The sequence below is a fragment of the Lygodium microphyllum genome, chromosome 25 (assembly GCF_053477565.2).
Source record: "Lygodium microphyllum isolate KBCC chromosome 25, Lygodium_microphyllum_v1.1.10, whole genome shotgun sequence".
Lineage (NCBI taxonomy): Eukaryota > Viridiplantae > Streptophyta > Polypodiopsida > Schizaeales > Lygodiaceae > Lygodium > Lygodium microphyllum.
The window spans coordinates 122,969,434-122,994,801 of NC_141159.1; positions in this window are offsets into that span (position 1 = coordinate 122,969,434).

Consider the following 25,368-nt stretch of genomic DNA (forward strand, 5'->3'; position numbering starts at 1 on the left):
CGTTTCTCGATAGACTGCTAAAAGAGTGCCTGGAAAGCCGATGGGCAGGCACCTCACAGCTAGTATCAGAGCGAAACTTTGTAATGATAGGTGATTGATTAATGTATGGTTTGTAGACATATCCTAAACAAAATAATCTAAGCAGTATGGCTTGATTGCTAGGCACCTTCTGCACCCACGAAACTTGACATGCAAGAGAATCAATTCTTTCTCAAACAAATTAAGGTACGCGAGTTTGATGGAGAAGGGATAGACATCGCAGCAAAGGCAAAGATATGGATTGAGTCAATGGATGACTATTTCTTTGCTTCGAGAACTGCCTCTATCAATCAAGCAATGATAGCCAAACTTAAGTTAGTTGGCCAAGCTCGATTATGGTGGAAGCAATGGTGCAAAGATGAAGGTGTTTCTGAAGCCACTGTTACTTGGGTTCAGCTGAAAGATGCTGTACGCGGACGATACCTTCCGCCAACCTACTAGACTTTGAAGATGAATGAATTGTTCAAGCTAAAGCAACTAGAATTAAGTTTGGAAGCTCACTACTCAAAGTTTGTAACCCTACTAAAATACGCAGCACCTATGGATATTGCGCAGCAAGTATCCAAGTTTTGCCATGGCCTAAACACTCCTCTGAACCACCATCTTGAAGCAATGCGTCCAACGGAATTGCAAGATGCATTACTCCGAGCGAATCCAATCGTCCAAGAATTTAAATCGGAAAATTGTAGTAAAGATGGCTCTTGAGATCTAGGTAAGAGATGTCATACATGTGGAGAGATAGGGCACATCCGTAGGAGATGTCCCTACTGTCAATGTTTCCATTGCAATGAACTAGAACATGTCCAAGCAGACTGCCCTGACTTAAGTCCAAAAGATACGGAGCCTCCAAGAAAATGAAGCTACTCAAGTGCAGTCTTCGGATATATAGAGGAATCTGATGAAGATGAAAACTTAGAACCTACTACAGCACTTCAGGATTATTAGAAATCCTAGAAATTTTACCGACATGAAATACAACTTGTATTGGAATAAACTTTACTATTGTAACTACAGTTAACTTGAGTATTATGAGTTGCATTTATTTTGAGCCTAGAACTTGCAAATAATTAGAGATACTCTGGCAAGGAATGATAGTTATAATGTGTAATGATTTTCTCTTAAGTCATTTCTTCTCAGCCAATATAGATTGGGTCTTACTAGAATGTCGAAGCTTGGAAGTATTCTTTAATATTACAAGCAAAGCCAATTGTCCATGGAGCTCAATCTCGAACTAAGAAGAGGACAATCTGGGAATGTAGTTTCCAAGATAAAGGACCACTCCAATCTGCTAAAAGAATCCTAGGACACTTTGGTCTAAAGAAGAAAATCCTACTAAGGACAACTAAGAATCTTGTGACCACAAGTGATAAAGCTCCGCAATGTTTCTATTGCAGGGAGTTAGGTCATTTCAAAGGGAATGTCCAAAGCACCCTAAACACTGATGCTCCGAGTGCCACAACATTGGACATAACTATATCAATTATCCCAACAGAACTCGAAGAGAACTTGAGCTTACAAGAAATAAAGTTATACAAGCTCCAGTGATCTAGAATATACCAAGTGCTTAGGAAAAACCTAGAAGATATCCATGAGATGTGACTACAATAGATTTTCTATTATAACCAAAAGACTCGGATATATCAAATACCATAGGTTGTTGTTTCAAAAGACCGCATGCCTGTGAGTGATCAGAGTGGCGCAACGAAAGTATGGTGGGTCCATAACCCACAGGTTCCAAAATGATACCCCCCGTTTCTCTCGAGATGAGGACATATCGATTTCTCTAAGGGGAGGAGGATGCAATATCTCCGCACAATAAAAGTTAGTTGGTTGGTTCGAAAGTTAGTTAGTCAGTTAATAAGTTAGTAAGATTACTAACTAAAGACTAACTAAGGTAAAAACTAACTAACATTAATTGTTAATAGTTTTTATTTAATTTAAAATATTTTATTTAGAAAAATTGAGAGTCGTAAATTCGATATTTTTCTCGAATTAATAAGGACCGTAACCACCCTTCACGTAAATAACAATGTGAACGAGACTTATGAGTTATATTAATCACTAGGTTAATGTGTATGGTTTGGATGGTCCAAAAATATTAGATTTTGGGTAAAACTAGTATATTTTAGATACTTTAGATATTATCCTAAAAAATATATGGAGATTTTTAGAACTGGATGTCATTTAAAAGAAAAGACAATTGATATTTTAGTTCATTTGGAGATTTTATAAAAAGAAAAAAATAAAGAGAGGATTTGCAAAATCGCGCGTGCTGAGATCGCAGTACACAAGTAGTGGACATCACTTTGAACAGAAAAAAGAAGGAGTGAACTAAGAGCTTTCTAAACAAGTGTCTTGGTGTTTTACCCCCCTTTCAGAGCCAATGGAACCATTAGATTTATGATCTGAGCATCAGATCACTAATCTTTCCAAGATCCCCCTCCACAAAGAGCTCCACTTCTCAACCACAAGCCCTCTTCTCTAATTCACTATAAATATGAGGCATGGGAGAGGCATAAGGAGGATAAGGAGACCCTGAAAGGCTGCAAGACAGAGGGGGAGAGAGAGTATACCCCTCCAAGCGATTGTGAGTGAGAGCTTGAAAGAGAGAGAGAGAGAGAGAGAGAGAGAGAGAGAGAGAGAGAGAGAGAACAGTCACCCCGAGAGGCTGCAAGCGAGAGAATTAGCTCAATTCCCTCTATCTTGATCCTCAACTTAACCATCTTCTCTTATGCTCTCCGAACTTGAATCTATTCCACCTTCTTAATCTCTTGAGTCTACCTGCGAACGATGGCCTCCAAGCGAAGAATGTCGCGTGTGGATGACAATCTTGCAACCAGCAACAAGGCTTCGGGCAAAGGCATCATTGTCAATCCAACTGGAGTTCCGGTCGTAAGTAATGTATTTTCAAATTTATAGATGCTTGCTTTGATTCTCGTTTGAGATACGTTAGGCCCCACACTACGATGCACGAGTATAGGTCATGTGAAATGATAAATTTCATCTCACCTACTCGAAAGAGGGAGTTTGTGAAGTGCATATATCAAGGGAAGATAATTGCACCTAGTTAGATATGACTTATTTGCTAGTAGAGAAATTACAAGGAAGAATTAGTCAAGTGTTATGAATGGGATAGTCATCAAAAGAATGACATTAAAAGATTGTGCATACAAGTGCTAGATTAAAGTATAGTCAAGGGTTACAAATGGCATAATTACTAAAAGAATATGACATTGAGAATCATGAATAGAAAGTACTAGTTTAAAGTTTAAATACTTCAAAAGTACTTAGCCTAAGAGCCCAAATATTAAGAAAAACTAGATTCTAGCTCAATGCAAGGCGTGTTGGAGTCTAATTTCTTGAGGTCATCTCGCACTTATCTTATCAAGTACTTACACGTTATACCTATAACATGTTTGATATATGAGGATAATTTTCTAGGTGCCTCATGACTTGACTAAGAGCTAGTACAAGAAATTAATCATAAGGGTTAAAACTAAGATGTCTTGAGATTCGTCCGATAACGATGACTTTTGCCAATCCAAATCCAGGGTTGGGTTATCAATCAAGGTAAGTGACCTATAGGACTTACATCAAGAAAAGTGTTTGAATCCTTAACATATGCCCTAGCCAAAGGAAGGAAGTGTTAAGAAAATGTTATGTCATCTATTCTTGCATTGGTTGGAAAGAATGCAATTGGTTGGAAAGAATGCAATTGGTTTTGTTGATTGATCGAACAACATTCTAAATGCTTTTACATTCAACTGGTTGTTAGTTGTTGTTTGGATGATTATTCCAAGTGCTTGTGATTTATGGTAAATGCATGGCAAGGGTTTGTGATGACAAGTCGCCATGGAAATAAAGGAATGTTTTCTTGGAAATGATATTAGGACTGAATGCCTTGTTTGTGCTTGATTCTTAAAGGATTTAATTAAGGAAGGATATATTGCACGGGTGGATAACCTCCATGATTGCACTGTGTATTAAGCCGAGAGGGCACTACTTGATTCATTGGCCAAAGGTCGAATGGTGAAAAGGCCAACCACGGGAATGATGTTTCGCTCCTAGACAGCTTGCGGGTTAGTTGGAGCTCTGGACACCCCTTGCTAGGTCTAGAATGGAGTTGAAGATCTCCGTGGCCCCCAACATCTGGGCATGTTGGGAGATCATATTCTAGATAAAGGATTGAGTTTGTGGTGCCATGTGAATTGGACTAGTTGCTTCTACAGGGTAGAAGGGATACTTCTGTTGGACAGAAGCGATACATAATTCCTCATGTATGGGCAGGAGACAAAGATTAACTCGAAAATAAGTTAAGGAACTTGTTTGAACTTGTTTGTCAATAGATTGCTGTGCTATATTTTCGTGTCTGTGCTATAAGTTATGCAAACGAACCATGTTTCCTAAAAGGCTTAATTAATGAAGTTGATTTTATGTGTCACACATAAATGTGGTAGGACCTAATTAGAAAACTAAAGCTATTAAGGGAAGCGGGTGGAGGGAAACCCCGACCGGTCCGTCCTATGGCAGGGTGGTCCCAGAGAACCGGGAGGCTTCTCACAAGTTTTTATCGTCATTCGACCTTTAGGTATTGTTAGGTTAGAACCCGATTCATGCCGTTTTAGGGGACCGAAATGGGACTATGGCCTATGGGCAGAGAGGTTGAGCAGCGCATCCCTCTCGTTTCCCATTCTCTTTGAACCAAGTGTGGCATGGGTTTGCTTTGGATTGGGTATCTTTGTGTAAAGTAGGATGTCCAAAACCCAACGCTAGAATGCTAACAGGAGACCTTGACAACTAGGAACCCAAATTTCAGGTCGATCCTGGTGGGTTCGGTTGTGAACGTTCCATTGCGGGGCGGATTCAGGAAACCCTAGGCGACAAAACTCGAAACATTCCCTGGGAGTGCCGGGCAGTGATGCTTAGATTTGTTTCTCTATAGGCCGCTAAAAGAGTGGCTGGAAAGCCGATGGGCGAGCACCTTACAACTCGAGACCAAATGCACCAAAGGGGACCTGTCAATCCTGTTAAGGCACATGCGATTGAGGGAGGAAAAGAGATAATATCCAAAGAGTTCAAAAGCCGAAGAACAACGGAAGCCCCAAGATCTACCTAAGCACTTGACAAAGATCAGAAAGGGTGATAGGGTAGTGATCGTGTTAACAGCTAAGAGGTAAGGAAAAGAAAATGAACTAATAGAAGGGCCTACTAAGTTCAAGGAAGTCAATTTGGCAGGGGAAGGGGAAAAGCCTCGACCCATATTCATAATTGACAACCCAACTGAGCAAGAGGAGGTTGATCTCATTGCTCTCCTGTGAGAGTAAATAGATATATTCACTTGGTCATTAGATGAAATCAAATGAGTTGATCATCTTAGGGTCATGACCAATAATATCCTGATGACTCTTGATGCAACACTAGTTAAACAATGGCCATACTTTATGAATTCAAAGCATGCACATGTTGTCAAGGAGATAAATAAGATTTTGAAGTCCAAATTCATCTATAAAATCGAGCACAAGGACTAGGTTTCATCCATAATGATTGTCTAGAAGAAGAACAAAAAAATATGAGTGTGCATAATTTATAAAAAAAGTCAATGTTGCGATAAAGAGAGATAACTATCTACTATCCTACATAGAGCACATGCTTGAGAGAGTAGTGGGAAAAGAGGCCTACAATTTTTTGGATGGCTTCTCAAGTTATAACTAGGTGAAGGTACATCCCAATGATAGGCATAAGACAACATTTGTGATGGAATGGGGTGTGTTTGCCTACATAGTCATGCCATTTGGGTTGATGAATGCACCATCTACCTTTCAATGTCTCATGTGTGGCACCTTCAAAGACATGCTTAGATGAGAATTGGAGGTGTTTTTTGAGGATCTATGTGTTCACTCCAGTTGGAGGAAACACCTAGATAAAATTTGCGCAATTCTTGAGGAGTGTAGGCTGTATAATCTCTCCTTGAACCCCTTGAAGTGCCAATTCTTGGTGAAACATGGATGTATCCTAGGGCTCTTGGTGTCTAAGAATGGTATTCCCACTGACTAAAGTCATTATTGATTTACCACCACCCACAAACTATAAGGAAGTTCAGTGCTTCCTTGGACACATAGGGTAGTATCGGCAATTTGTTTTGAACTATGCATTGATTGTTAGACCCCTTTACAAATTGTTCATCGTATTTGAGTGGACCAAGGAATGCCAACATGCCTATGAGGAACTAAAAAATGCTCTCACAATCACACTAATCTTACAAGCCCCGGATTGAAATGTTGAAAGATAGGCATGTGAACCCTATGTATGCAAGGGTGGATAAGGGTAGCTGGGTGTAAATGAATTGGAGGGCAGGGGGAAACCCTAACCCTAGCCATCTAGAGGTTATATAAACTTCCTAAAGGTCACTCTCACAGTTAAGGAGAGTGTACTAGTTATACTTCTAAACAACTCACTAAGCAAGATGTTCTTCTTGTACCTGAGCTCTCTCTCTCCCTCTTGTGCACACTCTCATGCTTCCACTCTGACATTTCAACGTGGTATCAAAGCTATCTCTAATCCAACAAGATTTATTTAGCTACATCTTGATCTAAGTGCACAAGAATATCCCTTTCTTTCTCATTCAGTTCCTTTCCACCATAGCCAACCTTGACCACCTGTCAGTGGATGACCTGGGGTGGACAAAAGAGACCATATCTTGCTCTGATTCCTTCTGGAGTTTTGCTCCCTAGCTCACAATGCTCCAGCATGGTAGAAAAAATGCATACATTGGGTGACAAGTAGGGTAGCATTGCTCATTTCTCAAAAAACATGCAGTCTGGGTAGTGTGATGATTCAGGGCCTAGCACGATCAGTAGGGATGCAATGTGGATAGCTACCATGGGGATTTGATAGCCCCCCTAGTGGGCTATCCTCCCATAAGAGGGCTTCTCAAGTCTCTATCTACAAGGAGAGATATCTATCAAATCCTAGATGTGGGTTTCCTGGTAGCCATAGGAAGGAAGCTTCAAGCTCTCCTATTTTCTTTTTTTTCACTTTGGGAATCACTGAAGCATATGCTCTGAAGTGTGTTCCTGATCTGGGAGCAACTCCAACCCTTGAGGGATGTCAATGAGCTTATGAGAAGCCGACTCTCAAAAATGGTCCTTAGTCAAGCATCTCACTAAGCTTGACAAGGTAAATACCTAAACATCTCAAGTGGTCTTAGCCTTGAGATGAGTGCTTCTTAGCACTAAAAGGAATTTAATGTCATTAGTTGTTGCTACCTTATGATGAAACGAGAACATGGATGTAATTGAAATATCATCAAACTCTTCTCCAAGTGTCGAAGTTCTCAATTGATCGTGCACAACCAAATATTCATCCACTAAATCACAAAGAGGGGAGGAGCTAGAGGTCCAATCAAATTTCACTTCATTGAAGCCTAGGAAGATAGTAAAACCTAAAACAATGGTTTTCCAAAGGAAAGGACCACCAAAATCTTATTTTGAGGTACTACATATGTATGATTTTCAACCCTTTTCATCCTTGTAGTTTTAAGGCTATGTGGCATTTATAAACACATAGATCATTTTTGTCAGTTGGTTTGTACTTGGTCATTTGTAAAGGACTAGATACTCCCATTTCCTAGGGCAATAGGTAAGACCTTCCTATTATGACCATGTCTTATGTTGATGTTAGGCCTCAAATCTGTAAGTTTGATGGAAAAGACTTCCATCCCTGGCAAGTCTCGAGTGAATTATAAAATGATGGAATGGGGCTACTGGCCCTTCATCAAAGGAGGGACGAAGGTTATTGATCCATCAAATCCACTTGATATAGAAGATGATGAAAGAGCTCAAGCCATCATCATGCTTCATCTAGATGAGTCCCTAATTCATCATATTGACCAACTCTCCACTATCAAGGAGAAATAGGATGGGCTTGAGAAGCTAAATAGTGCTACATGGAAGAACTCAAAAATTTTCCTAAATATCAAATTTTTAGGCTCCGAGTATAAACAAGGAGAAGAACTAGGTAAGTTCATTTCTCACATGAAGGGGCTCATGGCACAACTAGCCTCCGTTCAAGCACCACTACATGATGAAGATGCCATTGCCATCCTCCTAAAGGCTGTAAAAAAGGTTTTTCCAACCCTTGTCACTACCCTTATCAATTTTATCCCTAATCCAACTTTAGAAAGCACCATCTAGTCCTTCTTAGATGAGGAGAAAAGAAGCCAAGGATCTACTTAAACAACCCATGAGCAACTCCTGGTTCATACTATCTCCACCAAAGGCTCCTTTTGCAATAAGAAGGGGCATCTTGTCAGTAATTGTTGGAAAAAATATCCCAACAAAATGAACTGCAATAAATGTAAGAAGATAGAGCATATTACTAGTAAATGCCCTACCACCCCTGAAGTGCCCAAAGAATTGGAGACAAATTTTTCTCCAAAACATCTAAAGATAGGCTTTTTAGAAAATTATAAATACTCTACTTATAAGTGTCAAGAATCGTGTGGTGGAGGGATTTGTTCAAGATGCTGCGCCAAACACACACAGAATGCACAAGGAGAAGCTCACTCAAGAGACAAGAAGAGAGATGGAGGCCAAAACGTTTTCTTGCTGGTTTCTTCTTCTTCTTCCACACTCTTTACATTGTACACAAAGTATAGATAAGATACAACATAAAGAAAAGTGGCCTACTAAGTCAAATAATGCATAACTGACTACACTAGTTGACTGGCGCTATAACTATGCCAGCTGTAAATAGGTGTAACAACTTGAATATAATAAGTAATGAGTCAGTGGCCATGTGAGAGTCATAATGACCACCGACGTGCTAAGTGTAGACGTGTGGACCCATCTAACCAGGCGGTCCATCATTAATGTCCGCATGTGTTGAGCTTGTCATCTCAACACTCCCCCTCAAGCTCAACTTCATCTTTGCAACTCCAAGTAAGCTTCAAAACTTTTGAAGCTTCTCTGTACCCAATGCTTTCATGAAGATATCAGCTATCTGATCCTGTGTGTTGATATACACCAAGTCAATCTTACCTGCTAGTACCTTCTCTCTCAAAAAGTGGTAGTGTACCTCAATATGTTTTGTCCTGGCATGGAACACAGGGTTCCTAGCCAACTGTATACTGCTCATGTTGTCACAATAAATGACAACTGGACCTTCCACCTACACATCTAAATCAACCAATAACTTTTGTAGCCATACTACCTCACATGGTGCAATAGCAGCACCTCTATACTCACCCTCTTTACTTGACAAAGCAACTGTAGATTGCTTTTTGCTGCTCCAAGTAACTGCTGCACTACCAAGAGAGAATATGTATCCGCTGGTAGATCTTCTATCAGACATACTACTAGCCCAATCTACATCTATGTATCCAAACACATGTACATCTGTACCTTCCTCATAGAAAAGTCCATAATATAATATGGACTTCACATATCTCAATATGTGTCTGACTACATCCAAATGTGGCTTTCTAGGTACTTGCATAAACTGACTCACAAGACCAACAGCGTAGCTCAAGTCTGGCCTTGTAATGGTCATGTAGATCAAACTCCCCACTACCCTCCTGAACATAGTAGGGTCTTCTATCTCATCCCCAACATGAGCACTCAACTTTACATTCTACTCCAACGGGACTGAAAGTGATTTGCATGCTATCATACCATACTTGGACAACATATCCAAGCCATACTGTCTTTGGGACAGCCATATACCATCATCACATTTGATCACCTCAATGCCAAGGAAGTACCTTAGCTCACCTAAATTTTCATCTCAAACTTCTTCTTCAAAAAGTCCTTGACTTCAGCAATCCCACTATCACTATCACCTATAATAATCAAGTCATCCACATAGATGACTATGATGACCAAACCTGCATCTCCCTTTCTCACATAAAGTGAGTGATCAGCATCAAAAACATAAAAGCCAATATTGATAAGATACTCTCTGATCTTGTCAGACCATACTCTAGGTGCTTGCTTGAGCCCATAGAGCACATTCTTCAATCTGCACACATACATGGGATGCTCTAAATCTTCATAACCTGCTAGCTGATCCATATACACTTCTTCCTGCAAATCACCATGCAAGAAGGAATTCTTCACATCCATTTGCTGCAACCTCCAACCTTTGGTTGCTGCCAAAGCAATCATACATCTGACAGTTGCCATCCTAGCAACTAGACTGAAGGTTTCTTCATAATCTATGCCATATGTCTGGGCATAGCCTTTTGCAACCAGCCTAGTTTTGTACCTACTAAATAGAACCATCTGCATTGTGCTTAATCTTATAAACCCACTTACATCCAATAGCTTTCTTGCCCTTTGGCAATGATACTAGATCCCAAGTCTTATTGGCCTCTAATGCATCCATCTCCTCATCCATTGCTGCATCCCAATGAGTATGACCAACAACATCCTCAAAGCAAGTGGGCTCAACATCCTCAACTAGTTTCACCATATAAGCATAATGGTGAGCTGCATAACCTTCAAAACCAAATATTTTAACAGGATATCTGACCCTACTAGATCTGCGTACCACCGGATCACTCAATGGAGCCTTTACATTACTATGAGCTCTCTGTACACTTGGGTCCTGACAGAAGGAATACTAAGCTCATCATCCAAGCTCTCTGAGCCACTGGAGTCTCCATCAAGAATTGCATCAATGCCATCTTACACTTTATTCTTTCCTTTGTCTTTACCTGTAGTGCTACTAGATGCACGTGAAGATGTAGAGCTACTCCTTCGTCTCCCAGACCAAGGACTACAAGATGATGTCTCTGGTTCACTAAGAGTCCATGATTCTTGCTTTTCAACCTACACATGAGTATCATGATCATGATCATCATCCAATGCATCACCACTAGATGCATACCAACTACTCATTTCATCAAAGATGACATCCTTGCTCACTCTAAACTTACATGTGACAGGGTTATAACAACGATACCCTTTTTGCTCTAAAGAGTATCCAATAAAGACACACTTTTCAGCCTTTGGATCTAGTTTCTTCTACAACTCATCTGGCACATGGACATATGCAATATAGCCAAACACTTTCAAGTGTGAGACATCATGCTTCTTACCTGTAAAACATTCTTCGGGGATCATACCATGAACTGCAGCTGTGGGAGTTCCATTCATAATATAAATAGCAGTATGAACAGCCTCAGACAAAAAATGCTTAGGCATATTCTTTTCAGCCACAATCAAGACGCATGCAACTTTTGCAATATGCCTATTTTTCCTTTGTGCAACCCCATTTTGCTGTGGGGTATACCTGCATATGAACTGTCTCTTTATCCCATGAGACCTTAGAAAATCACTGAACTCATTTGAAAGGTACTCTCCCCCTCCATTTGACCTCAAGCACTTTACTTTCAAGCCTATTTCTCTTTCAACTGTAGCCTTGAAAGTTCTAAAGTGCTCAAACGCTTCACTCTTTTCCTTCATAAAATATACCCACAGCTTTCTAGAACAATCATCAACGAATGTGACAAAGTATGAACTACCTCCAAGAGATACATTTTGTGTAGGCCTCCAAATATATGTATGCACAACATCAAGGATATTTCTGCTTACATCTTTGTCATGTGAAAAGGGTTGTCTTGCCTGCTTACCAAATTGACATGCTTCGCATACCTTATGAAATTCTGCAACTCTAAATGTAGGCAAACCTGTAACCAACCCTTTGCACTGCATTAATTTCAGCCTTTGTACATTTGCATGTCCAATGCATTTGTGCCAAATTTCAATATCTGCAACAACACCTTTTCCTTTAGCATACATAGTAGCATTCATAGTAGGAATTCCAGCATCCAGAGTAAACATACGTCCAACTCTACTTCTCCTTGCAACCAACTTGCACTTGTCATTGAAGTCTTCTACAAAGTAGCCCTTTGCATTAAATATTACTTGCATTCCTTGCTCTACCATCTGACCAACTGACACCAAGTTCTTTATAATAGCTGGCACATGTAATATATCTGAAAGACTCTTTGTCTTACCATCATGCAAGGACAAGGGAACTTTTCCAATGTGTGAAATTGGGTGGCATGAATCATCACCCGTCTGCACATAACCTGCATTTTGCAAATCTTGCATCTCTCCAAACCATTCTGCATGGCTAGTCATATGATTGGATGCATCTAAATCAACATACCAAACATCATCATGTGTTCCCTTTCCTGTAATAGCATTCAACATATGCTGCATAACAAACAGACGTTCATTTTTGTCTTCATTCTGTCGTGAAGACAATGCATAGTTCCCTTGCTGCAACTTACCACTGTGAATATAATCTTTCTTAGCATAACGTTGGGCTACAATATGACCTATTTTGCCATAGTAGTGACACAAAATACCACAGTTGTTAGAACCTCTGTTCTACCATTCACCTCTTCCTCTAAAGCTCCCCCTACCTCTAAAGTTACCACGACCTCCTAAAACCTGCATATTGCCAAATTGCTGATTCAATCTATTTTGCTGGTTGTCACTACCACGTCCTGTACTATGGCCTCTTGAAGAGAACCTGCCATGTCCCCTTCCTGAACTAGAGTAGAAAGCTTGGACCTGTTCACCACTTTTTTCAGATGTCTCACTCTGCATCTTGATCTCTTTAGTGATCATAAGGGAGACCAACTCGTCGAAATCTAGAAATGGCTTTCTGACATATATGGAAGTTACAAAAGACTTCCAAGGCTTTTCATTGTTAAGTCCACCCAAGGTAGATGACACTAAATCATCATCATCGGGCATTGCATCAATCACTACCAAGGCATTTGCAATGCACCTTACCTTCAGTGCTTGAAGAGCACCCTGCCACGGCACCATGAGAACCATGAACCGGCCAAGAGAGGCTGCAAATACATTTGCTAGCCATGAAAACCTGCAAGAAACCTCTTCTTTCTCACCAAGAACCATGCTCTCCAAACACACAAATGAAAGGCACACAAGAAATTGAGAGAAATTCTTCCATCCTCACCCTCTTCCTCTTCCTCACTCTCCATAAGATCTTGCAAAGGAGCACAAGAGAGGGAAGCAAGAACAAGAAAGTAAGTGTTGTGCCAAATGAGAGAGAGGAAGAAATGAACCATGAGAAGAGAAGATAAAGGAAGAGAGAGGGTGTAACCACCTCAACCTCCCACCTCCCCAAATCCCACTGCTGCAACTACCTCCTTTTCCTTTCTTGAATTATAAAAATTCAAATTTGCATATATTGGCTAAGGTCTAAGGACCTTTCAATTTTTGGAATGAGATAAAAGGTATTGACCTTTCCTTTTCCTTTCAACATTTTTTAATGTGAGTCTTTTGGACTACACATTTTACATTGCTTCATATTTGAATTTTTGACAAAAGAGTACAAAAGCAAAGTGTCAATTTACAAAGGATGTTTCCATGTTTAGCACATTTTGATGCCTTTATTTGCACTGATTTCCTGGTTATCAGTGCTGCATACTCATCGATAGACATCTTTCCTTTCTTCAATGTATTCAACTCTTGCTTGAGTTGAATCTTTTGTGCCTTTGTATTTACGGAAAACATACTTTCAAGTATGGTCCAAGCTGCATATGAATTCTCTACATTTCTAATATATCCCAGCATATTATTGTCAATTACTGCATATAGCCAATACATGACCTTTTTGTCTTTTGCATTCCATTCCTTCCGTGTCTTTGTCTCTTCTACAGTTGGAGGATCACTCACCTCCGGCTCCTTTTCTTCACCTAAAACAAACTCATAGAGGCCTTTTCCAATAAGGAAGTTCGTGACACAAAACTTCCATGAAGGGTAGTTATTCTTGTCAAGCTTCTCAATGATGGGGTTTTCATTGTTCTCCGCCATTATCACAAAACTAATACCAACCAGCAAGAAAATCTTCTGCAACCCTCGACCTGTAGTGCATAGCAATACACCAGACAGCCTTTTTCACTGTCTGGTCAACAATACATGCAATCTGCAACCAATTTGCAAATAAACCTTGTGTTTATTCCCTGATAAACACATTTGAACTTACAGATTTGAAATCTGTAACCTGTGCACTTGTATACGGTAGACACAGGTGAAATTGCAGGGTATTTCGAATTGTTGTCTGCAACCTTGCGGCTCTACAACGGGGCCTAAAATGACCTCTTCGCGCACACCAAATCTCATTGCAATCTGAGATTTTTGCTCTACCCTGCTTCTGGTTCCTCCACAGGCACTGTCCAAGAGAAAGAGTGGAAGAATGGGAGAGCTTCTTACCCGTGGCTTACTTGCTTGAACCTTATTTCTTCTCCTTCACTTCAGCCTTCGAAATCAACCTCTCTCAGTGGCGTGGCTCTGAAACTATATCAAGAATTATGTGGTGGGGGGACTTGCTCAAGATGCTGCGTCGAACACACACAGAATGCACAAGGAGAAGCTCACTCAAGAGGCAAGAAGAGAGATGGAGGCCAAAACGTTTTCTTGCTGGTTTCTTCTTCTTCTTCCATACTCTTTACAATGTACACAAAGTATAGATAAGATACAACATAAAGGAAAGTGGCCTACTAAGTCAAATAATGCATAACCGACTACACTAATCGACTGGCACTATAACTATGCCAGCTGTAAATAGGTGTAACAACCTAAATATAATAAGTAATGAGTCAGTGGCCATGTGAGAGTCATAATGACCACCAATGTGCTAAGTGTAGATGTGTGGACCCATCTAACCAGGCGGTCCAACATTAATGTCCACATGTGTTGAGCTTGTCATGTCAACAATAAGCACTCTTGTAGCCTAATTTATAAAGGCATTCCATTTCCTTTTAGGGGGGACCTTAATTGTTGAGATTGCAAGCTCAATATATCAGATGCTGATGATGAACCACCTGGCTAGATGGGTCCGCATGTCTACACTTATTACATTGGTGGTCATTATGATACTCACATGGCCACTGACTTATCACTTATTATATTTAGTTTGTTACACCTACCTACAGCTCGTAAAGATATAGCACCGGTCGATTAGTGTAGTTTGTTATGCACAGTTTGACTTAGTAGGCCACTTTCCTGTATGTTGTATCTTATCTATAATTTGTGTACATTGTATAATGTGTTGAAAAAGAAGAAGAAGAAATCAGAAAGAAAACGTTTTGGTCTCCATCTCTCTTCTTGTGTTCTTGAGTGAGCTTCCTCTTATGTATACAATGTATGTTTGGTGTGACAACTCAAGCAAGTCCCCCCACCATGCGATTCTTGACATGGTATCAAAGCCGCGCTGGTGAGAAATACTAAAAGCTGAAGTGAAGGAAAAGAAGCAAGGTTCGAACAAGAAAGGGGAAAGAAGTTCTCCCATTCTTTCACTCTTTCTCTTGGATAGTGCATACGGAGGTATAGAAAGCACGGTAGAGTGAAAATCTCATATTGCTGTGAGATTTGATGTGTGAGCAAAGTATTGTATGTTCTGCAAATAGATCTCTAGGGTTTTTCTGCAGATTTTTTGGGCATCTAAGGCCATTCCATGCCCCATTTTAGAGCCATAAGGTTACGGCCAACACTTTCAAGGTGTACTATGATTTCAACTGTATTGACCAAAAGTGGATGCACACGTTACAGATTTTGAATCTGTAAATTTTTAGGTGTTTTCTAAAAAAGAAACATAAGGCTTATCTGCAAACAGGTTGCAGATTACATGTACTATTGAGCAATCTGTGAAAAAGGTTTCTTGGTGTATTGATGTGCACTTGTTGTGAAAGGTTGCAGAAGACTAGCTTGTTGTGTTGTATCCCTTTTTGTGATAATGACAGAGAACAATGAAAATTTCCATTGTTGAGAATCTTGACAAGAACAATTACCCTTCATGGAAGTTCCGTGTGATGACCTTCCTCATTGTTGGAAAGGGCCTTTATGAGTTTGTTTTAGGTGAAGAAAAGGAGCCAGAGCTAGGTATCCCTTCGACTGCAGATGAATTAAAGGCATGGAAAGAATGGAATGCAAAATATGAAAAGTGATGTACTGGCTATCTGCAATCATTGATAATACTATGCTGGGACATATCAAGAATGCAAAAATGTCACATGCAACTTGGACAATTTTTGAGAACATATTTTCAGTAAATACAAAGACATGAAAGATTCAACTCAAGCAAGAGTTGAATACCTTGAAGAAAAGGAAAATGTCTATCAATGAGTATGCTTTGAAGATGAGGAGCATTGTGAATGCTTTAGTAGTGATTGATGCAATGCTTGATGATGATGATTTGGTTTTATACACTTTGAATGGCCTTAACAATGAGAAGGCATGGAAACCATTTGTTACTTCAGTATGCATACGGATGCCATTTCCAGATTTTGATGATGTGATCTCTCTCACGATTATCAAAGAGATCAATATGCAAGGTGAGTCGTTTGAAAAAAATGGTGAACAGGTCCAAGCATTTTACTCAAGTTTAGGAAGGGGACATGGTAGATCCTCTTCAAGAGGGCATGGCATGGAATGTGCTAGCAATAACTAGCAAAACAGGTTCAATCAGCAATTTAGTGAAATGCAGGTTTCAGGAGGCCAAGAAAATTTTAGAGGCAGGGGGAGCTCTAGAGGAAGAGGTGGATGGCAGAATAGAGGTTCTGGAAATTCTGCTATTGTTTGCCATTGTTGTGGCAAAATAGTTCATATTGCAGCCTATTGTTATGCTAAGAAGGATGATATTCGTAGTGGTAAATTGCAGCAAGGAAACTATGCATCATCTTCATGATAGAATGAAGACAAAAATGAGCATTTGTTTGTTATGCAGCATATGATGAATGTAGTTACAAGAAAGGGGACACATGATGATGTATGGTATGTTGATTCAAGTGCATCTAATCATATGACCAGTCATATTGAATGGTTTGGAGAGATGCAAGACTTACGAAATCCAAGTTATGTGTATACGGGTGATGATTCATGCCACCCAATTTCACACATTGGAAAGGTTCCCTTATCCGCATGATGGCTAGACAAAGAGTCCGACAGATGTACTACATGTGCCTTCAATCACAAAGAATATAGTGTCTGTTGAGAGAAAGGGTTGTAGGTCCGATTCAATGCAAAATGTTATTTTGTAGAAGGCTTTAATGATAAGTGTAGGTTGGTTGCAAAAGGAAGTAGAGTTGGCCGCATGTTCACTTTAAATGTTGGAATTCGTGAAATGGATGCTGTTATGTATGCTAAAGGAAAAGGATTGGTTGCAGACATTAAAATATGGCATAAATATATTAGACATGAAAATGTGCAAATGTTGAAATTAATGCAGTCCAAAGGATTGGTTACAAGGTTGCCCTACTTTAGAGTTGCAAAATTTCATAAAGTCTATGAAGCATGCCAGTTTGGTAAGCAAGAAAGACAACCCTTCTTGCATGATAGAGAAGTGAGCAGAAATATGCTTGATGTAGTGCATACAGATGTTTGGGGGCCTACACAGAATGTATCTCTTGGTGGCAGCAAATACTTTGTCATATTTATTGATGACTATTCAAGGAAGCTATGGGTATATTTCATGTAGGAAAAGAGTGATGTATTTGAGCACTTCAAATCTTTCAAGGCAGTTATTGAAACAAAAACAAGCTTGAAAGTGAAGTGCTTGAGATCAGATGGAGGGGGAGAGTACCTCTCTAATGAGTTTAGTGGCTTCTTGAGGACTCATGGGATAAAGAGGAAATTTACTTCTTGCAGGTATGCCCCACACAAAAATGGGATTGCAGAAAGAAAAAGTAGGCATATTGCAGGAGTTGCACGGGCATTGATGGTGGCTGAAAAAAATATGCAAAAACATTTTTGGTCTGAAGCTTTCCATACTACTCTCTATATTATGAATAGAATTCCTAGAGTTGAGTTCATGGGATGACTCCTGAAGAATGCTTTACTGGCAAGAAGCTCAATGTATCACACTTGAAGGTATTTGGTTTGTTGCATATGTTCATGTGCCAAATGAGCTACAGAAGAAGCTTGATCCAAAGGCTGAAAATGGTATTTTTAGTTGATACTCTTTAGAGCAGAAAGGGTATCGTTGTTATTTTTTATGAGATGATCAGTTGGTATGCACCTGCTAGTGATGTATTAGATGATGATAATGATCATGATAGTATGTATAGAAAGAAAAGCAAGAATCATGGAGTCTTAGTGGACTAGAAACATCATCTTGTACTACACCTATAGTGAGCCCTTGGTCTGGGAGATTATAAGGAGTAGTCCCACATCTTCAGGTGGATCTATAAGTGTTGCAGGAAAAGACAAAGGAAAGAAGAAAGTGCTAGATGGTAATGATGCATCTACTAGTCATTTGGGATTTTATGGAGATTCCAATAGTTCAAAGAGTTTGGATGATGAGCTTCCTTCAGTCAGGACACCAGGTGTAGAGAGAGCTCATAGTAATGTGAAGACTTCATTATTGAGTGTTCCACTGGTACACAAGGCTAGCAGGGTTAGATACCCTATCAAAAGATTTGGATTTGAAGGTTATGCAGCTTACCATTATGCTTATATGGTGAAACTAGTTGAGAATGTTGAACCCACTTGTTTTGAGGATGTTGTTAGTCATGCTCATTGGGATACAACAATGGATGATGAGATGGCTACATTAGAAGCCAATAAGACTTGGGACTTGGAACCCTTACCTAAGGGTAAGAAAGCTATTGGTTGTAAGTGGGTTTACAAAGTCAAGCATAATGCATATGGTTCTGTTAGCAGGTATAAGGCTAGGCTGGTTGCAAAAGGCTATATTCAAATATATGGCATAGATTATGAAGAGACATTCAGTCCAGTTGCTAGGATGGCAAGTGTTAGATATGTGATTGCCTTGGCAGCAGCAGCCAAAGGTTGGAGTTTGCAACAAATGGATGTTAAAAATGCCTTCTTGCATGGTGAATTGCAAGAAGAAGTGTATATGGAGTAGCTAGCAAGTTATGAGGATTTAGAGCATCCCACATATGTGTTCAAGTTAAAGAAGGTACTCTATGGGCTGAAGTAAGCACCTAGAGCATGGTCTGATAAGATCGGAGAGTATCTTGTCAATATTGGACTTTGTATTTCTTATGTTGATCACTCACTTTATGTGAGAAGGGGAGATGCAAGTTTGGTCATCATAGTCATTTATGTGGATGACTTGATTATTACAAGTGACAGTGACAATGGGATTGCTAAAGTTAAGGACTTCTTGAAGAAGAAGTTTGAGATGAAGGATTTGGGTGAGTTGAGATACTTTCTTGGTATTGAGGTGATTAAATGTGATGATGGTATATGGCTATCCCAAAAGCAGTATAGCTTGGATATGTTATCCAAGTATGGTATGACAGCATGTAAGCCTCTTTCAGTACCATTGGAGCAAAAATGTGAAGTTGAGTACTGACATTGGGGTTGAGATAGAAGACCTTACTATGTTCAGGAGGATAGTAGGGAGTTTGATTTACATGACTATCACAATGCCAGGCTTGTGCTATGTTGTTGGCCTTGTCAATCAGTCTATGTAGATGCCTAGAAAGCCTCATTTGGATGCAATTAGACGTATATTGAGATATGTGATGTCCAGAATTGAAGCGATGGGTGGAAAAAAGTAATAAACATGAATTGCAAGGCTTGTTCGATCATGAGGATGTGGCACACATACCAAGCATAATTCTAAATCCAATATCTAAGTCCCCATAAGTGAATTCCTTTTGGGAAGGCACTGAGATGCATGTAGTCTTACCTATCATTGCCCTAGGTGAAACTATGTGAAGGGGATAGTAGACACATGAGCAGGGATTAGTGTAGTTAGCCATGCATCCCTACAAGCTTAGGGAAACCCACTAATGGAAATTGCATGGTTCAATGTCACTCTAGTGAATGAGATGAAGGCTAGACCTTTCAGAGTCCTAAAGGATTGGCCTCTAAAGATATTGGAAATCCAATTCTTCATGAACTTCATAGTCATGAAGGGAGTGGATAATGATATCCTACTGGGTAGACCTTGGTTGAGGAATGCCAGAGTGATAGATATTGATATTCAAGCTCACAGTTGTCTACCTTAGTTGAATAAGGTTAAGTCCCACTGACTTAACCATGGTTAGATCTAGGTCATTTTGATCTTTTGTGTGAATAGTACACAAAGTTGACTTTAGTGACTGTGTTGATGGAATGAACTGAAGGTAGCATGTCTGGTACCCTTTCAACCTGTGCATTTTTTCCATATCTTTTTCTCTATGAATGGTAATATGGTATTAGAGCCTCCATCCCATGTGAGACTTGCTCAAATGAGGACGGAGACACAATGGCCAGATTATATGCTACAATGAGGAACCGGTAGACTCAAACTGAAATGCTGCAAATGAGGAAGAGGAGCCGGTGGATGAATGACAATCCTAAAAGTTTCACCAAAAATAGGACTTAGTAATGCTTTTAAATTGCGCAACGTACAAGCATAAGCTCCATAGGAACGGGAGCTGCTAATCCAGGTATAGATCTCAAATGCAAGGCAGAAATACAAAAGAATAAGAACCATCATTGGCATGATAGATGCATTGTCAGAAAGGCTAGAAAGCTATACCAACACTGAGGCTTCAATGGTGTGAGAATAGGGAGGGAAGTGTACAATTAATGGCATGAAATTTGAAATTTGGGCGAGGACGGAGGGAGACAATCGTCTTGCCTGATGCTGCAGCAGCTGATACTCCACCTCTACCAATAACATCGAGTGGTGTAGCAAATAATAGCATTGATGCTTGCATAATTGACATCACAATCATCTAAATGGGCAGCTTGGTGTGTGCATCAATGAAGAGAACCTCATCGGTAGTAAGAAGGCGCTTGCCATTTTCTAGATTGATGTAGTAGGCATTGTCAAAATGAGTGGAAATTAATGGAGATGATGAAGCTTGATGTGCAACATGGAATTGAGAGCAATGGAGGCTCCTCTCCTAGTCACACAGTCATTTAATGCGTCTCGGGTTTCATAAAAACACGGTACGACTATTTTTTATGAAGGAAATGAAGTTTTTTGACATTTTATGATGGAAATGATGTTCTTATGCGAATATTTTATGATGGAAATGAGTGCTATTTGTGTGAATGCTATAGAATTTTCTGATGTACAACAATTAAACATAATGCAAATAGCACTCACACAAATATCACTTTTCATACATCAAAACATGACAAAATGAATCCCTACACCTATGCAACAGAAGCAATACCTAAATGTAGGGGGCGGGGTGTTTGAATGATGCAATTTAGGTGCTGATTATTGTTGATTTTACTGATACATAGCATGATATAGGGTTTGTTGTGTTTTAATTAAGAGGATAATAGCATGGGTGTTGTCTCGGTGCTATCCTTCCATCGCCGCAACAAGTTAGTGAATGAGCATTGGAAAGCTTGGTTGTGCACGACACGTTTTTGATTGCAAATTATGTTTGAGCACATTAGAATCATCCCCTTTTGCATTTGCATATCAACTATGGTATCAGAATATAAAGAATTGGATGCATAGCACTTGTTTTCCATTATCATGACCCATGCTTGAGAGTGTGAGACAACTTAATCCGTAGGCTAGTCGATCAAGTTTCTTGGGGACCTATTTGGTAAGGATACATGGTATCTCCTGGAATACGTTCAAAATGAAAGAGTGGAGTTTGTATTGTGTGTACTTTATGTTGAAGCGATGCATATTGGGGCCAATCCTCGAGGTGTAGGAGAGTCGCAGTGGAGCCGCGGCAATCAGTCGAGAGGTGCTTCCTTATGTTTGTGTTGCGAGGCACTATGCCTATATGTTATGGGATTTCCCTTTGAGAAGAAGAGATGGTGAATGTTGGACTCTGACTCAATACAAATGTAGAATCGATTAGTGAAGAGTGAGGCCATGTGTGGTGGGGTTGTCTGTTGTGTGCATGAGGTCGAGCTAGTGCCATAGCCAGTGCTGGCCCATTTTAGGTCCCATTAGTGGTGCGTCTGTCGGTAGTTTCCTATAAGTGGCAGTTTTTGAATCTAGGTTGTAAAGGGACCTAAGTTTATAATCTCCATTAGTAGTGTGCTAAGCTACCCATAAAATGGGTTTCGTTCAAGGATGGAAACCCTTGGCTTTCCCTATACAAAACTTACTAATGGATTTAGTTAGTTATGTAGAGCATGAGTCCTCTACAGAAGATAATTTAGGTGATGAGAAGAGTAACCAGTTAGTGATTACCCCATCCTCTAATGCGATGGCATGGGCCAAGGTTCTCACCTTGGTGTGGTCTCTACCCAAGAGAAATCATGTATAACCATCCATCAACCTAGAGGGCATGGAACAAGTATGTTGGAAGCTATGGCGGTCATGGCATCAACAAGTGATTCTGCTAAAGCCTTAATGCCATGGGAAAAACTTGACATACAGTGGAGTGCAGTTATGGTTGAAACATCCCATGTGGTGGGGCATCATGCCAAAATTTTAGGTATCACAAGGATGCTAGAAGCCCTAGCTATAAAGGGAAAACCGTTGCTTAAAAGGGATGGTTCCCAAGTCGTCCTAAGTGCTAAGGATAAGTTTGCTTTTGATGAGGGGTAGAAGCTCCTAGATAAAGCCATCATGGAATTGCCTAGGAAGGGGCAAGATATGGAAAATCCTCCAAGAAAGGATCGGAACGACATGTTAAGAGCTATAGGACTCTCTAGACCACTTTGTGAGCTGGAAAAAACTAGTAAAGGTGGAAATGGAAGAGGTTGGAGACCCTAAGATACTAGAGTTAGGTCATGAATATGAAGATTTTAATACCCCAATGCTAATCCCAGAAGAGAAGACTAATGAGGACCCAATGTTGCACTTAAAAGAATACGGCCTAACTTGCCTTGCAAGTGGGTTCAATGATATTCACAGGATGCTTGTATTTTCTAGCACCCTGAAGGGAGAAGCTAAGAAATGGTACTGGAGCCTCCCAAGAGGGTCAATTAAATCGTTCGAGGAGCTGTATGATAAATTTTCAGATGAATATGAAAAGAAGGTGCCTCTGACCTAGGTCTTAGGGCAGCTTATGCAGATAAGACAAGAGTCTTACCCTTCTGCTAAAGAATATGCTAGAGCCTTTGACGATATTCTTAGGATTTGGCCAAGAAGAGCTACTATATTGCTAGGTAATGTGCTATGTGAGCTCTTTATGAGTGACTTAGAGATTAATATGCAAATCCAAGTGAGGATGAGAGATCCTAAGTCATTAAATGAGGCCAAGGGGCATGCAATTGACTATGAGCAGTATATTCGAAGATGTTGGGAAAAATTTTGGAGTTTCCCCCGCTTGTTGCAAGTGCATTCAAATATCCAGCCAATTTTGCAAAGGGAAAATCCTTTTGCTAATACAAAGGCAACCTTGGCAGGGGATCTTGGTAGCCAGAATCTACAAGCAAGAAATGACAATTTGATGAGTAGTGATAATATGCCTCTTGGGGATAAAACAATTCCATGCCCAGCAAGTCCCATCAAGGCTTGCAATAGTTCCACGAGAGGTAGTTGCAATGGTAGCATTGATAAGACCATTGAACCTATGAGTATGGATAAGCGTGCTATGAGACGTCCTAGTTGTGCTACTAGTAAGGCTCTTGGGAATCTTTTTCAATTTATGGATGAATCATGATTTTGAGTAGATATTATTCCTTTTTGTAAAATCATGGTTCCTATAAATAAGTAGTTGTAGAGTGGACAAAGGCAAGTAAAGACATCTCATATGAAGAATGTGTACCATGCTCAAGGTCCACCTATGCTGAATAGAAGCACTAAGGATGTGAGGCCATCTGGCTATAGCAATAAGTCCACATTGAGTCCATTAGGAGGTAGTCTAAGAATACGAAAAGGAATATGAGATGGGTTTAGAGACCCAAAATTTCTAAATGTATAGTTGGTGTGTCAGATGAAGGGCCAAGAATTGCATGTGGACATGCTTTGATAGATTCCCAAGAGGATGTGACTAAAGGCCATAATGTTACATTTGACAATATGCACCGTCCTAAGCTGCATCCATATGATGTGCCTAAGCTTGAAGCTCTGTCTAGTTTGGATCGTATCATTAACATATGTAAGGGTCCAGTTAGAGAAGAGTTGAATGATCATAAATCCATGATTTTCCTTGTAGGAGGAGTTACTCAAAAAATGAGACAAGTGATCCATTTGAATGACAACCAAGAAGATGAGTTATATCAACCTAATGATGTCATTCATTTAGCTCATAGTACCCTGAGAGCGGAGTTTTGAGCTCGGGATGTGCCTAAAATTTGCCAAAAAATTCGAAATTTAAGGGAAAAATATTCAACATCGAAGGCAGCGGCTCCAGCTAGGACGATTTTAAGCACCAAGTGAGATACGACTCTTAAAAGGCACCCGAGTGACACTTATTGATTTTTGATAAATTTTCAGACTACCGTGTAGGATGTCAAGAGTTTCCGGTCAATGTGGGATGACAAGCCAAACGCCCAGGATTTTTCAAAGCTCGATTTGGAGCCGGGATGGGAAAATGGCCACAAAATAGTCAAGATATGAAAAGGTGGACACTTGGGAGGCCAAAATTGGGCATGCCTTTTGAGTATTGGACCCCCCTCTAAACTTTTATGTACCTTATGAAGCAAAAAACGTGGAGAGAGAATGGAGGAAGAAGGCGCCATCTTCACGCCCCATTTTTGCGCCTCCATGGATGGAGATGGAGATGGCAGGCTGTGAGTATCCCATACAACCGATCTTGGGGCTGATCTTCTCCCTCTTGACCTATCTTATCACCTGTCTTCGCTCGTACAATGGTGGCCTGAATGAAGAGAGCCAATTCTAATCTTTCTCTCTCCTCCCTCTCTCTCCCTTAAGGGGCTGTTCTTGTGTGGAAGAAGACAATGAAGAATGGTGGAGGAAAGCTTGTCCGGATGAGACCGGATTGCTTTCGGATAGATGAAGACTTGAAAAGTGCTGATTTTGAAGATGCTGAGCATTAAATGCATGCTGGAAATCAGTCCCATAGCCAAGAACAAGAAACCGAAACCTGAAAATAAGCGGTAATGCTATTTTTATAAAGGAAAATGATCTTTTTATGCTATTTGGTTTATGAAACCTTGCTCATATGGGATGAAAGTTCATTATGATATTGTTTTCCATGAGTTTCAACTGTTTGCAAACTGAAAATCAGAAAATATAAGGCTACATGACTGGAATTTGTGTCAAAATACATGAAAATATGTGTTTTAAGGGTAAAATTGGGTTTTTTGCTATATAAATGAGAAATATGATATGTCACACCAACTAAATCTGAGTTTTTTTCTATCAACGAACCTAAGGGCCACAGTCCACAATCAATTTTCATTTTCAATCATTATTTATTTAAAAAAACAGGGAAAA